Below are 16,049 nucleotides of genomic sequence, written 5' to 3'. Positions count from 1 at the left end.
TATCTGGTAGAAAAAGAAAAATAAGTGCTGGGCATCTACCGATACAAATTTGCAATCGGAGGCGTTGTGCTGGTTGCGCAGAACAAAAGAAGGAAAGACGTACAAAAACAATATGCGAAGAATGTCAGATTCCACTCTGCAAGGACTGTTTTGCACCTTATCACAAATAAACTACTAATTTTCAAATATTTTCATTAATTTCAAATTAATTTTATTTTATAGTCTAATATGAAATATGTATTTCACTTTTGTTAACCGAAAATGTTCATTGAATTACAAATAAAATTAGCTTTCATATAAAAACCAGTTTGAAATAATATGTAAGCCTTGGGAGCATTAAGTACTGATTGGGATAAATATGTCCCATCAAAAAATACTGACGGGACATATATGTCCCAACCCTCCCTCCGCCTCTGATTCATTTAACTCGTTTTTTAACGGAAAAATACGTTTTTCCTATACCTGTCATCTCGATTTATTATGCGAAATATGTTTTATTTACTTCAACGGCTTTTCGGATCGAAAGGGTTAAACGAGTCCCAATTCATATTTTTATATATGATGTACGGTATACTCGTTCCATTTGGTCCAATTATTATTTGCGCTCCGTTTTTACCACCCACCGCTTGAGCCGCGTTTTCGGCGACTTGTGTCACAGGTTCAGTCGCATATTCCGTGGCTTGTTCCACAACTACGTCGGTGTGCGGCGTACATGCTTCGGCGACTGTTGCGGATTCCGCGACTAGTGTCATATTATACAATTCTAATTGTTGGACATTTGTAGGAGGTGACAAATGTGCTGGTCCACAGTGCTCTGGCGGCATATACCAGCGTCCAAAATTGGGTAATGATTCGTATACGTTTGGCTTCGTTACCTTGAAGTATATTTCAAACCGATGGGTTTGTATTGTGGGTATATTTTCTTTTGTTGTATTTTTTGCTGTCAAACAAATATTTTTTGGGGGATCAGCAAATAAATCCTGTCTTACAGTGATTCGAGCCATAGTTGTGGCTTAGTTAGCACATATTTACCATGTGAAGCTTAAAGACGGTTTGATGCGGAACATTAGTTTCGCTTAAATTTTGTATGGATTTGCCAAGGAGATGTATATTTGGGTAGGTTGAGTGGGCAAATTAGCTTTCATTTTATTATTTTTAGGTAGGAAAACTTGTTAGTCGTGTTTCACAAGCAATAAATTAGCATGCCATTAGGAGTTTACAATAGAATAGAGATGAAGTTATGGTTGAGGTTTTTTAAGTATAAAATAGGGCTTTTATGTGATGTAAATGTTGATGGAGCTATTGCCTACTATTTGGCACATAGCTTTTAGAACGAAAAACATATTCAAAGTTAATTTATGGCATAATTTTTGAAAAAATATGGCCTGATGATTCCACCGGACCACCAACCCCATCAAACCGTTGTTTTTTTCTGAATAAAATGTGAGCTCTGAGACCTCTTCAGATTGCTTTTCGTCCCAAATGCAGCAATTTTGCTTATTTACATACCCATTGAGCCTCATCGTTGAACAAAATTTGGCTCAAAAACGTCGGATATCCTTAGAAGGTTCCAAGAGCCCATATCGCGCGGTTTCAGTTCTTGTACAAGCATTATTTTATATTATTTTATTTAAGATCTATTAATATGCACCAAGTCGTCCCATATGCCAGTCCGAGTTGCTGCGAACGGCGCCAAATCGCTAAATTTTCTTCATTATGAGTTGGACGTGGTCTACGTGCACGAAGCGCTTAAAACACATCCTTTACAAAACGTGAATTTTCGTTGAACGATTTGTAAATGTTATTCAGGCGTAAACATTTCCACGATGAACTGCCAACAATACGAAACAAAAATATCATGAAGACTCATGCGTCATCTGTCAAAAAGATGATATTAAAAAAGTATTTCTACTTGGATCACACACTTATTCTGTGGTTAGAGAACTACGTTGAACGATTTTTGGTTCCAGCTGTCGACTATAATGTTGGAAACTTGCAAAGCTTAAAGTCGATGAAAATTCTTTTCAGACTTTAATAATATATCTTGAAGGTTGCTCGATATTTTCGGTTAAAAGTTCGTAATAGGAACTGAAGTGCACATATTCGGTTTCTGGAGGCTTAAATATTTTCTTCTGATTTGGACAATTTTTGATCACAGGGTGGCACACTTCAGGAGCACAAAGTGTTGCTCGTTGGTTCCTGATTTGTATACTGGGAAGTGAAAGAATCAGATCCAATTGTATTATATGAGAAGTAGGCGTCGTAATCTGGTTTAAATCATTATATGGGTGAGTTATAATCTGATATCCGTTTTCAAGAACGATTTACTCGGAGTGAATTTGGTTATTATAGCTTTAATGGTTTAGGAGATATCTATGTTAAATTTATTAGAGAGCGGGCCACGCTCACTTTAGAAAAATTAGCTCAACTGTAGATGCTTCTTCCTAATAAAAATGACTTTAATGGCTTTGGAGCAGATTTTCGCAGTTTCAAAACTGAAAAAAGTCACAGGGTGCTAAATATGAGAAAATGATTGCAAAGCGATGAGTTTTGTTTCGATTTTGGCGAAAAAGTCAGTCATAATCATGCTGGAATGAGCCAGCACATTGTCTCATTGAAAAATCCTTGAATTTGCTGCCCACAAATGCGGTCATTTACGATGAAACGAATCGGCAAAGTGGTTTTGTTATTGACTCTTTGACCTTGTGAAACGAAATGATGTACCACATCACGGCAATCAAAGAAAGGGATGAGCATATCCTTGATTTTTGATCGACTTTGGCGTGGTTATTTTGGCTTCGGCTAATTTTTGGATGCCCGACATTTTCAAAGTATTCATGAACCCAACATTCGTAACCACCTTTTGACGAATAGAGTAGTAGTAGGGTTCTCAGATAGGATGTGAAGGTCGCAACTACTCGTTTTTGCAAAAGTTTCAGTTTTTTCAGTACGATTCCAGCATAGGCATGCTTTATAGCCTAAACATTAATCACACTGTGTTGAGTTGATCCATCATAGATGATGAGACCGTCTGAATCTCCCTGATATCAACAAGACCATATTCTAGCACAGCTTCTTTAGCTTTTTCGCTGCCAAACACCCACTATAGAGATCAAACTTCAAACGAAGATAATAAAGGTTGCGCCAGTCTTGGAAAGAATTTTTTATCGATTCGGCTTACGCGTGTAGCCAAAATGGACCAGTCCGGGTCAAATTTGATCAGATGATAACTGACTTAGAACTGCAAAAAATGTTGAATGTAGTATGTTTTTATTGTATTTTCTGAAGCTCTAATTGCATATTTATCTTTTTGTAGTTTCTTAAAATAATTTAGAAGCTCTAAGACTGTTAAATGAAATGGAAACCTTTCATTAAAATTATTTTGCTCAATAAGTTCTCAAATTGTTGTAATATTCTTCCTTGAAAATTTGCTCACAATAACTCAATATCTTCCTTAATTTAAAATATATTCATAAATGTTAATTTCGATAAATAATATTGGCAGATTACATAATCATCTCTTAATACATAAATTATTTTTGTGCAAATTACACACTAAATATAATTGCATTCCGTTTGCCATTATTGTAAAATATTACAACAAAAATTTTATTCCTTAGAAGTCCGCATAAAATGCCTCAAGCTGTTCACCACAGAAAATATAAAGTCCTACTCATAATTCATAAGCACACCTTAGGACTTGCAATTTCAGGACTAAACGCACACATTTGCATTTCGAAATCAGATAAAAAGCAATAAATTGGCATTTAAATATTGCGCAATAAATTGAAATTCACTCAAAGAAAATTTAATGGAATTAAATTATGCTTGTAAGAAGGAAAGTGAGCACCTGTGAAATTGCACGTGACCACATGAGTGTGTGTGTGTGCGCGTGTGCTCGTAAGCCGGAGAGTGATGGCCGGCGGCTGTTAACGTGATTGCAAATGTAAAATTTATTGCATAGCAAATGCAAGCCGGTATTTAGTTCTAATTGATATTAATGCCAGCAAATTGGCAAATCGATATATTTAATTAATTAAGCAGCAGTAAAATGAAAGTGAGTGAAAACTTTTTAAATTTGGCATACATACTCGTATGTAGAACTTGCGGCATTTTCAATGTGAGTGGTGTTGTTATGTAACAAAAATATATGTATGTATATAATTGTGTTGTCTTCTAAAAATGGTCAAAATTTGATTAATTTCATTTAAAGCGTATCTTATGATGAATATGAATACTGAATTGAATTCAAAGCAAAGCAGTCACTTTCTTCTTGTAGTAAGTTTCCAGGATACTGCGATCCTCTGTTCTGACAGTTATTGAGTGTCTGTCTACTAGGAGTTGCGATTACCAAGCCTCCGAAATGTTGTCTCTGTAAGCACTAATGTCTATAAGTGGCTATTTGTTCACAACTTCTAACAATTTTTGTTGCTTTTGATGGACGCTTATACCGTTAATAGTTCCCTGTAGGCTACTATATCGAAACAAACAAATATTAAGATTAATTTATTTCTCATTAAGCTAATCATGTTTGAATACTGTTTGCGAACGCACTCACCCAACATGTCATAGTTCTGTTATGGCCTGTCCAAAAGTTGTCCCGGATTATTATCTTTAGCGTACAATTGGGATTGAATTAGTCTCCAACACATAACTTTAGGATACAATTGGGTATTAATAAGAACGAAATGTTTAAGGTATATGTTATCATTAGTCGCTGTTTGCAGTCCTTCGATTACAAAAGAGTGCTATACGAGGTATGACAATTAAGTAATGAGACTGATTCCATAAAAACCATGTATTTGAAAATTATTCTACAACTCTGCCATCCCCTTCAAAGTAGTCCCCTTGGGCAGCTATACAGCGATTCCCGCGCGTTTTCCATGCTTCGTAACATTTCTGGAACGCTTCGACTGGGATGTCCGCGAGTACCCTCGTCACGGCCGCCTGGATGTCCGTAATCGACTCAAAATGGGTTCCTTTGACCACCGATTTTGTTTTAGGAAACAAAAAAAGTCACAGGGTGACATGTCGGGCGAATAAGGCGACTGTTGCAACATGGCGATCCCTTTAGAGGCCAAATACTGGGACACGCTGAGGGCGGTGTGGCACGGCGCGTTGTCGTGATGAAGGATCCAGTTACGAGCGATGTCTGGGCGCACCCTGTTGACTCGTTTTCGCAATCTTTCGAGTACTTGGCAATAGTAGACTTGATTCACAGTTTTCCCCGGTGGAACGAATTCTTTGTGGACGATTCCACGGCTATCAAAAAAGGCAATAATCATCGTTTTCACCTTCGACTTGCTCATGCGAGCTTTTTTCGGGCGGGGGGCGCGCGGAGACAACCATTGTGAGCTTTGGCGTTTGGTTTCCGGGTCTAAGAGCACTATCACCATACACTCTTACAATTTTAGCGTACGTTTCCGAAGCTGTTTCGCCCAATCTGGCGCAAAATTTTATCGCGACGCGTTGCTCTTGATTTCGTTTTCCCAATTTCGTGACGAGCACTACAAACACACATCTACTAATCTAATGGAGAGGGGGGGGATACCGGAAAAAGAGAAAGGGAATTGCAAGGTCACAGATTTACCACAAGCGCGGCAATAAAATCAGTCTCATTACTTAATTGTCAAACATCGTATGTCTCTTCATTTGATATAATCCAGCAAAATGTAACACCTCGTCCCATTTTAAAACCTCAAATATGTCATTAGTCTTTTTTTCCTTTCGATTAATCCTGGGCTCATCCTGGACTTGTACCTCTTTTTGCAGGGTGTAAGATGATATATATATTTAATATATTTTTTTTCAAGTTGACCTCAGCTGTTAAATAGTAAAATTCATTCCTTTTTCAAACTACAACACCGTTACATTTCCATATAAAAGAACCTCATTATTTGCCATTTCCCAGATCAAAAGTTCCTTACTTCACGCAATTTCACGGCTCCTCCACGCATCTCCACTGACTCTTCATTCACTTTGATTAATGATCACTTCTGCGAGTGAAGAGTGCCATACCAACAACAATAAAAACAACCATTTAAGCCAAGTTAATTAGCACAATTTGTCGGTCATGATTATTGTTCGCATTGTTTCGCCGCTTTCATCCTTTTTATTGCAATTGCATTGTTGTGTTTGTTGCTATTTTCGTTGCGAGAAAATGTGGAATTCTGGCTGCGAACACTTAAGCACACAGTCAATTGGTGGCAATGTGAGGTGAGGAAATCGCAGTATAAATATAGTTATTAATAACTAAACGCGAGGGCTGTAATCAATTTGTACTTAATTGCCATGCAGCGCCGCAAGTGTGTGCCAGAAAGGCAAGTAAATATGAAAATACTGAAAGTATATTTAATGTAACATATAGACATATACTTAAGTGTACTGAGTAATTACTGGGTAGGTTGCTTTCTCATTGAAATCAAAGGGAGGGCATTCCAATACGAATCTGCGTATTGACGATAAAATAGAAAATACAACTCGGAAGTATTTGTGCAATAAAATTATATCAACTATAGACAGCCTTACTGGCAGGGCGCTGAAATTGAATTTATATCTTTTGTACTTAGATCTAACCTACAAAAGTGATGTGTCGAAATTTCATAGATTTCGGTCAATTCGTTTATCAGATTTCCAATTTTGAGGGAGATACAAATTTATTATACTCACCTGATTTCGTTTCTAAAACTATAAGACAATAATCGAAATGGACATAAAAGGTTATCCATTTCGAGGTTCCCTACTTTTTAAAGGCATAAAATAGTTGGTTATCAAGGTGCGATAACAGTCGCATTGACGGTTACGTTCTAAGAGGTATCATTTTTGAAGAAATATGGACCGTTGATTCCACTGGCCCACAAACCACACCAAACTGTTTTTTTTCTGGATGAAATGAAAGATATTAAATCTCTTCAGGTTGCTCTTCGTCTCAAATGTGGCAATTTAGCTTGTTTACATACCCATTGAGCCAGAAATGGGCCTCATCGCTGAACAAAATTTGTCTCGAAAACGTCGGATCTCCTTGGGACCTTTCAAGAGCACATAGAGCGAAGCGATGTCGCTTGGAAGGTCGAGCGGCTTCAGTTCTTACACAATCAGTACGTTTTTAATTTAAGATCTCGACGTAAAATGCGCCAAGTCGGTTAATACATCAGTCCGAGTTGCTGCTAACGGCGCCGAATATACTCTTCGTGTACATTCTCAGCTACAGCTGCTATATGTCTTTCCGAGCTTTAAACTTTTAGTATGCCTGGGCTTTTTTCCAACCATTTTTCAAGCACAGACTTTTGTAAAACACCGCTCTACAAAAATATAATTCCGACGCAACTATTGTATTGAGCTTCTGGAAATACTTAGCGATACTCCAGCTGCACTCAAAGCGATCTCATCTTGCGAAATTAAATTGGTACAGGTTCTAGAGTGTATAAAATGGCTGAACAGCCTATCAGTCTGTAACCGGGTTCATATAGTCCGGATGCAGGGATACAAAGGAGTACACGAACGGTAGGTTTCCTCACTGTAAACAAGGTTGAAAGGTTGAGAGAATGGGCAGGTATAGAAATTCCAGCTAACCGGCTTGCGCCAGAGAAATAATAAGTTTAAACCAAGCGAGGCTGTAACCTCCAAGGAACAGAACAGACTTTCCCGAGACAAATTCCAGTGACAATTTACATTGGGTAATTCAGGAAGCATCTGTTTATCACGGGTATATTCTCTTCTGAAAACTTTCGGTCCTGAGTAGCCGGAAACTCAAGAATACCTTTTTTTAGTTTGAATTTTGATTTGCATATCCTTGGATCCATCAATATATGTAAAGGGTAGAGTGCTTTAATGGTATATGGCAAAATCTTGGAAATTATGGGAGTGCTAGCTATGTGAACCCTTGTGAAAGAGGGAACAAGCCTTAAATGGAGTTTTTTCAGAATCTACTTCTTCTTTATTGGCGCAGACACCGCTTACGTGGTTAAAGCCGGGTTACCAACAGCGCGCTATTCGTTCTTCTTTCTCGCTGTTTGGCGCTAATTGGAGATTCCAAGTGTAACGAGGTTCTTAACCATCTGCTCACCTGCTTCCTCCGGCGGGTAATACGTCGAATGCTTTCAGAACTGAATGTTTTCATCCATTCGGACGACATGACTTAGCCACGAACTTCTCAGAATAAATCCATATAAAAAAGCAACGTTAGATGATATCAAACATAGTTGAAATCTTCGTGTATAAATGGAATAAAATAATCTTCATTCTCTCGGTTCGCACCAAATACGGCGACCAATATGTCAATAGACCAAATTGCAGAAATTTTTGGTATAAAAAAACTCTAAAACACCCGTTAGATAGCTTTCCCAATACCATTTCGGATCACACGTGTTTTTTAAATCTGTCCGTAATATGTTAAAAAAGAAAGGGAGATATTTGACTGAATATAGGGAATAATGTCTGGTTTAAAAACTCAGAAATGTGAACAACTTACGTTTCTGCCCACTTCTGTAAACAACTTGCACTGCCTGTTGCAAATATTCGCTACGCAACATGCTGCTGCAACATAACGCCGAATGTTGCGGAAAGCGAAACTGTTATACGAGCTAAGAAATGTTTGCGAAAAGTCGTGGCAAAAAGGTAAAGCAGAAATAAACAAACATTTCGGTTGATGTTTAAAGGAGAGCGGAGAATATATGCTGTGTGAGAGCGCGCACTGTAGGCGCAAACATATGGCGCACAACTACAAACACAGAAAGGTGTTAGAGCGCATTCAATATCTTAATAATTACGCATTATATACCGCTTTGTTTTGCGTTAATGAAGGGATGCGGAGGTAAAACAAAGCATATGCAAAATCAGGGAAATGACAAAACTGCTTGCAAATAAATAAAGACCAGAGAGAGAGTGCGAGAGAGAGTGTATGAGTGTGAGATGAACGCAAAAAGATACAAATATACTGAACGCGTGCCGCAACTAAGTTGAGTGGATGCTAAGAGCAAAGTATCTGCGGTGAGTAATAAATTTAACAAAGTCACACACACACACACACACACAAACGCTTAATAAGCACAAAGTCAACGACAAACAACACAAAGTGTGGTGTATGTGCTAAAAGAAAAATCCATGAATCAACAAACCGCCGAGCGCACTTATTCATACGCTTTCGTTATATAGCACGGGCACGAGCAAACCGAACGGGCGAGTAAGTGAGTGAGTGAGCGCAGCTCCGAAGGCCGTTGCTGGGTAGTCAACAGTGTGTGTTTAATGGGGAGTGGTGGGAGTGTAGCAAAGTGGGCAGCAGCAGCAGCAGCCACAGCAACACCAAAGCAAGTAACAGCAGCGGCGCAGCGTTCACGGTACAACAACACGAAACGTTGAAATACATCGCTGGCCGTGCGATTACTGCTGTCTCGAAAATATTCAGTCGAAAAGTTACTCTTTTAGTGTGCGGCCGCTCCGTAAGTAAATCGTAAGACTACGCAGTTAAAACGCGTCTCAAGTGTAATATTGAACGGTACGGTTATTTTGCCCATACCTAATCTAGCGCAAAATCGCTTAAGTTGGCTTGATGAAAAGTGATTTTGTTTCCACCAACAACAGCTGTTTGGAGTGGCAACTAGATTTTGCAAAAGTGTTGCAGGAAAAAAAAATAAATCTCAACAAAAATTTGCCAATAACAACAGCAACACGAAACCCGAGTGCAAAGTAATGAAAAGTCGATGTCGTTTGATACGTGCCAAGTAGCAACAACAACAACAATGGCGCATATGTGAAGTGAGCGAATGCGTGTGTACGCGAAGTGCTGTGGTGAAGAGCGCGAAGCACCAACGAAATACACTACTGTGGCTGTGGTGCTGAGAGAGCGTGCTGCGCGCGATTACTTCAATTCGTTTAACTAGGCGATTGAATACGTTACGATACATTGTATATTGGCGAGTGTGTAGATTTCGCTTGTGCTTAGGTTAAAAGCAACAAAATATATCTTTGTTATTAAAAGTTATTCGCAAGGCAGTGTGAATTCCAAGTTGAAAATTGCTTTACAATAGAATATACACAGAAGCAAGTATGTGTGTGTGTGTGCATTTCGTGAGCAGTGAAAATGAAAATAATTGCAGTGATGAAAGTAAATAAGCATTAACCACAATTTATTTGCGGTCAAACGCCCGACAGCGCCAACGAATATTCGCAAAATTCGTTGACGAAACGTGTGCTTCTTCTTCTTATTTGCGGCAGCAGCAGCAGCAGCGACTGCGCTGGTGTGCGTGTGTGCGGCATACAGGTGCAAGTGTACGCGCGTATTTCGCAGTTATACATCACTACACACGTATATATCCATATAATATATGAATACGTAGCTATAGTACGACGCCAGCCTGTGTTCGTGTTCGCATAGAAGTTGCCAGCGCAAAGCAGTGGCAAATCGGGCAACTAACCAGCGAAACAAGCAACCAGTCAGCCAACTCACGACTGTAACCAACCAACCAACCAACCAGCCAACCCATACCCGTATCAAAATCGCATTGCCCAATTTTTGTATTGCTTCATCGGCGCGGCGTATAGAAGCTGAAATCGAGTTGAAAACCTATTGCTTGACGTGTTCGCATTTTGAAAGTATCTCATAGATACCATTTGTTTGTTGCTCGTCCGTCGTTTTTGTTTTTTTCTGGCTTTTTTGCGCAACCTCAAGCCAACAGTGTTTTGAATTTGTTGTTGTCGGTTTTATCGACAAAACGGCCGACAACTTGAAGTGGAAATAGAGCTCGAATATACAAAAATTGAAAAAAAACGAAAAAAATAAAATATAGAAAGTGAGGTGAATGCGACGCGAAACAAGTCGGTACGAAAAAAAAGTGTGTGTTTGTGCAAAGAAAGTGCCAAACAAAACAAAATCATTAATAAAAGTCAGTTGAAAATCCAATAAAAAAGTCGCGTGCTCAGCAAATGAGAGGTGAAAATCATTGCAAAGTGCAGAGAGAAAGCGTTTTTTGCAACACCCAAGAAGCGGCGATCAAAGCAGATAGCGTAATAACAAAAAAAACAACAACAAACGTGCACTACAAAGCCAACGTTAGCAACAGTGGCAGTGGCAGATGTGTAATATGCATACATACATAATAAAAAAATATGTATGTATGCATGTGTATGTGTAGCAACGCAAATTTGCAGCATAATAAAATATGCAATAAAATTTGAAGGCCAATAAAAGCATCAAAAGCTGATTAAATATTCAAATAATCAAAACAAACAGCATAATTACATTGGAATAACAACAAATATTTAATATTAAACAGTGAAATTAATTATAAAAGTTATATGCAAGTGAAAATTGTTAATAAAATTAAATAGAAATATTAAAAAACCGATAAGGTTATTAAAAAAAATAGTTTTGGTCAGTTTTGAAAATATACAAATACACAGTGAATACAAAATACGCAAGTACAAGTGTTTACCAATTATAAATAAATTTCGAATTATGCTTCAAGCGTGCAAGTGTGAAAAAAAGTTTAAACAGTAACGGAAACAGTGCAAATTTAAACAAAGTTGTTGTTTTAATATTAATCAATAAAAACGTGTTATGAAATAGAAGAAACCGCAAAGCTATTTGAGAACAATACGTGTTTCAAAAGGAAAATATTCGAGAGAAAGCAACGTGGGATGAATATGTTTAATTTATAAGGTAGGGTCCCATAAGATTTTAATAACAAATTGTTAGGGAGATTAAATAAAAAATATTGGCTTTTTTGTTGTGCAAAAAAATTTGTATAAACTAAAAAACGTTAATTTCAGTTGTATCGAAAAAAATAAAAAAAGTTTCCATAAAAGAATTTGATTTTAATCGGTCAGTTTGTAGTGCGGTTATTTGCTATATCCGCTCATATCCTCAGATCGCTTCGCCCAAAGAATCATAATCGTGCCGCTGTCCGATCTGATTAATTTTTTCGGAGTTTGGGTCGTTAATTTAGATACTAATTCGTGCCAAATTTTGTGATTGGATCTAAACAATTTGTTCGGAGGTTGTGTCAATTAAAAAAAATTCCATACAAGAACTTAATTTGCTTCGTGCAGTTTGTATTTGCTATAGTGGTCCGATATCGGCGATTCCGAGATATGAACAGTGCAAAATTTAAGATCGAGATCTTAAAAACTGAGGGTTTTATGCACAGAATGTTATTATCAGAACGAATTCAATAAAAATAAGAACAAAGAAAATAATAGAGGAATACAAATAAGTCTTAGCCGGGTAATTATAATTCAGAATTCATCTGAATTTAAGTAGTTTCTGCTAACCAGACATTGAGAAAACGGCCCTTAGAGTATTTGTTAGAGTTTTTAAGTTACGAATTCTTCACAATTCCCCTTTATTTAACAACATTCTTATTTATTCTTGCGGAGTTATAGTGAATTGTGCAAAATTTTGTGCTTTAGATATCGCAAACGATTTCAAAAAGAAGAATATGCACACGTATATATGTTCCACTTGCTGCTCATTTTATTTCCAACTTCGCACTTTGTAAACAGCTTGTTTGATTATTTCTATTTTTTTCATCATTCACATGTGCTCGCTTCTTAATTTTTTTTATTATGTCATTAGTAATTCGTTCTCTCTGCCAGCTGCTGCTGAAGCTTGTGTTAAGTTTTAGTAATTTTATTAAGTCTTCTGTTGCTTTTTACCTAATTCTTTACTTGGTTTTTGTTAAAAATTTACGTCTCGCTTGCAGTATGTTTTTTGCTTACAAATGTGCGCGAAAGAGAACAAGTAAAACCGTTTTCGGAGCGCAGTAAATTTCCAAATTCGACTTTATAGCGTGCCTCCACACCTCACCTAAGGGTGGATTTTGTGCGAAACATTTTATGTTTTTCATTTTAAACTCATATATACTAAGTAAGTAGATATCTTTGCCACCTTTTGCAGCTTTGTCTGAGATCTTTGTAGACGCCCCGCCAATTTGTGTTAATTTAAAAACGGCTGAGTAACGTACCGCCGCCCGATATTTGATGATGATGATGTGTATTTCGCCAAAACTGGTTGTTGATTATTTTTCGTATTTCTTCTAATGAATTTGTTCGTTTGATGTTGACTTTTGCGGTGGCTAGTTCGCGTTCTTTTTCTTATTTTTTTGTTTAATTTATATCTCGTTTTGAAATACATACATATGTAGATTTATCGCGGTTTTAACATTAGTTTCTGGAAATTTCAAGTAAATTGCGATAATTAAGTAAATTTATAAGTGTTGCTTTAAACGAATCTAGTAATTTCTGCGAATTAGTGAATTTCCAGTTTTGATTTTAGTCTCAATGCACGTGATACAATTAGTAAATCCATTAAAACTGTCGTCAGTGGATAAGGCCATACATATCTGGCCAATTTCTAAGTAAGTCATTCAATTATCTACACTTTGTCATGTTTTTCTACTTAGAAGTTAAGTCTAATTTAACGAGGCAAATCTAACGTTTTATGATTGAACACTGTTCTTATCGTTTTTACTTGAGGTCAATTACAGGCTTAGTGCGCTCCACGTGTCCGGCTGTTTTGTTTCCATTATATTGAGACATTTGTTAGATGGAGAGTTCATTGATTGATAAAAGATTATCTATAGTGGAGCTTCTCTACTTTTCTCAAAAGGTATTATTCTAGTTTAAAAAATATGCGTTTTTATCTGAATTTTATGAGTTACAGTTTTGGGCTCAAATCCCAGCCGATCCAATAGCTTGAATAATAGTTTAAAAAAGGTTATTGCTTTGGATTCAAATCCCAACCGATCCAACAGCTTCAATAGTACTTTAGAAATGGTTATAGTTTTGGGTCCAACAGCTTGAATAATAGTTTAAAAAAGGTTATAGATTTGGATTCAAATCCCAACGGATCCAACAGCTTCAATAGTACTTTAGAAATGGTTATAGTTTTGGGTAAAATCCCAACCGATCTATTAGATTGAATAGTATTTCAAAAATGGTTTCTAAAAGTGCTGATCTTTCAATTGTAACATATTTCTAATACGACATGCTTCTCAAACGATCTGCCTAACGTTTGCTAAGGGTTTCAGAATTGCTAGATTATCCATTTGTTGTATAACAGTACATCTAGATAAGAGAAGATCGACCAAAACCTGATAAATGTGACTGAAACTTAAAGAGATATATGACATGATATGATATACTTCTAAAGAACTTAAAAAATATAATATCTTCCATATAAAATGTAATTCATAAAACAAGTAAAGGAATACCATAATCATACCACATATTATAACCAAAAATATATTTAAACTGATTTGGGTTTTGTGAAGAGATGTTTGGTTAAATTATAAAAATCACACTTTCTCCTTCTCTCTTGCACTTTTTTTCACATTAAAGCTAAATATTCATTTGAAACTGATTCAGAGTGAGTTTACTAATTAACGCCTCCTCTTGATCTGTATTAAATTAGCACAGTATAAAATTGTGTGAACAGAAGCTTTTTGAAGTCATTATTAGTAAACACGCTTCTTCGAAACTTTAGAAAACGAAAAACTGCTGAAGTGTAAATAAATAAATTCTACTAAATATTTTCACAAAATGTTAACAATTCCACGCAAATCACATTAGTCAGACAGTCAATTCACACAGCAAGGTTTTGTGGTTGCGAGCGTCATACGCAGTTGAATGTTTTGCGCGTGTTCCATTTCCGATTATTTCCTCGTAAATTGAAATAATAAATAAGCATTCGTGAAAAATCCAAATTTAAACACTTAAGCTTGTTTATTTATTAAGTGTAAATACCTGAACACTTAAACGGCAATGCAAACGTTAACGGAATTGTTATATACATTTACTTAAGTATGTATTGTAAATCCACATAAATATATAAGAATTTGCCTCGCAAATATGGAAATCTGTAGCGGGTATATCGTGCATAAATCTTACTAAGGATGAAAAGTTGTTTTGCTGTCAGCGTTCAGTCAACCTAAACGTTCGTTTCACGCAAAAAGTATTTAATTGCATGTGATCACTTTGTGTGCTTAAAAATGTATGTATGCATGACTCTCCCTTTTGGCTAAGCTATAAAGATAACTGGTCATATAAATATGTATATTCGTGTTATTATTGTTTTTTATCAGTTACTCTGTTGAACAGGTACACTTTACTCAGGTTTCATAAAACAATTCTATATTTTCTGACGCCAAAAGTGTAACACGTGATCATACGGCTAAAATTAACTCAGATTAACGCATTTAATCTGAAGTAAACTACTAAATTTTGTAAGATTTTGCTACAAATAAGTGTCACTTTATAACCCTCTAAATTTATGTTAGGTTAAGCTACACTGACTGGCTACACTGCCACGCCATACATACGAGTAGACCTACAGGTCCTTTGTTATGCCAGTTGCAGATGTTTTGGGAAGTTTAGCAGATACTTGATAGCTAATTATGTTTACTTCATCCGATTCCTTGAACTAGGAAGCTCCTAGATATTTAAGACGAGTTCTAGGTAAGACTAGGCATTGCAGAGGTGGTATTCTAGCGTCTCTCTCGTGCCTACTTCTTTCTGACTGTCATCGTTAATAATACCCATATGTCTCGCATGTAATGCCAATAAGTCGTGACCTGTGACTAGGCTAACAACCGTCCTACAGTCTTTTCGAGACCGTGTGACTAAAAAGCTTGCGTGGCTTTCTTATGATCCCTTGCGCCTAATCTTACCGATCCGGCATGCCCGTAAGGCATTGCATCTCGACCTGATCTGTTTGTCTAGGCTTTCAGAAACTTCGTCGTCTATCGTTTTTAACAATTTGAGTATTTTTGGAACTGGTTCGATAGTCAAGTGTACCCTACTAATAAATTAAATAAAATTTAATTATACACAAAAAATCTCTGTGCAACCCTAATTAAGGGAAAACTGAACATTTTTGCGGCTTCTGAAACTAATTTATAACAGCATTGGCTTTCTGGATTAAAGCTTATCATACATATGATCTGTTTTGGATTACTCCCTGATCATAATATTCTCAGTTACAATATAACTTTTATTATACCAGATATCTAATACCCAATTCTCAGTGGAAGGTTCGGGAATACTGCTTTCACTGT

The 16,049-nt window shown here is 36.7% G+C and overlaps 1 protein-coding gene across 2 annotated transcripts in view; it reads left to right on the top strand.

The window, feature by feature from the left end:
- The window catches only part of LOC105229665 (uncharacterized), a 339,005-nt gene that overhangs the window by 62,090 nt on the left and 260,866 nt on the right, over nt 1–16,049 (top strand). Inside the window, exon 1 of one of the 2 annotated variants that reach the window (XM_049453108.1) lies at nt 8,554–11,656. The exons of the other annotated variant lie outside the window; for it this stretch is intronic. The gene's annotated coding sequence lies outside the window, so the exon portion shown is untranslated. Of the gene's footprint in view, nt 1–8,553; nt 11,657–16,049 lie in introns of those variants that run through there. 2 annotated transcript variants of the gene reach the window in all.

The sequence above is a fragment of the Bactrocera dorsalis genome, chromosome 3 (assembly GCF_023373825.1).
Source record: "Bactrocera dorsalis isolate Fly_Bdor chromosome 3, ASM2337382v1, whole genome shotgun sequence".
NCBI lineage: Eukaryota > Metazoa > Arthropoda > Insecta > Diptera > Tephritidae > Bactrocera > Bactrocera dorsalis.
This window is presented reverse-complemented; position numbering and strand designations above follow the sequence as displayed.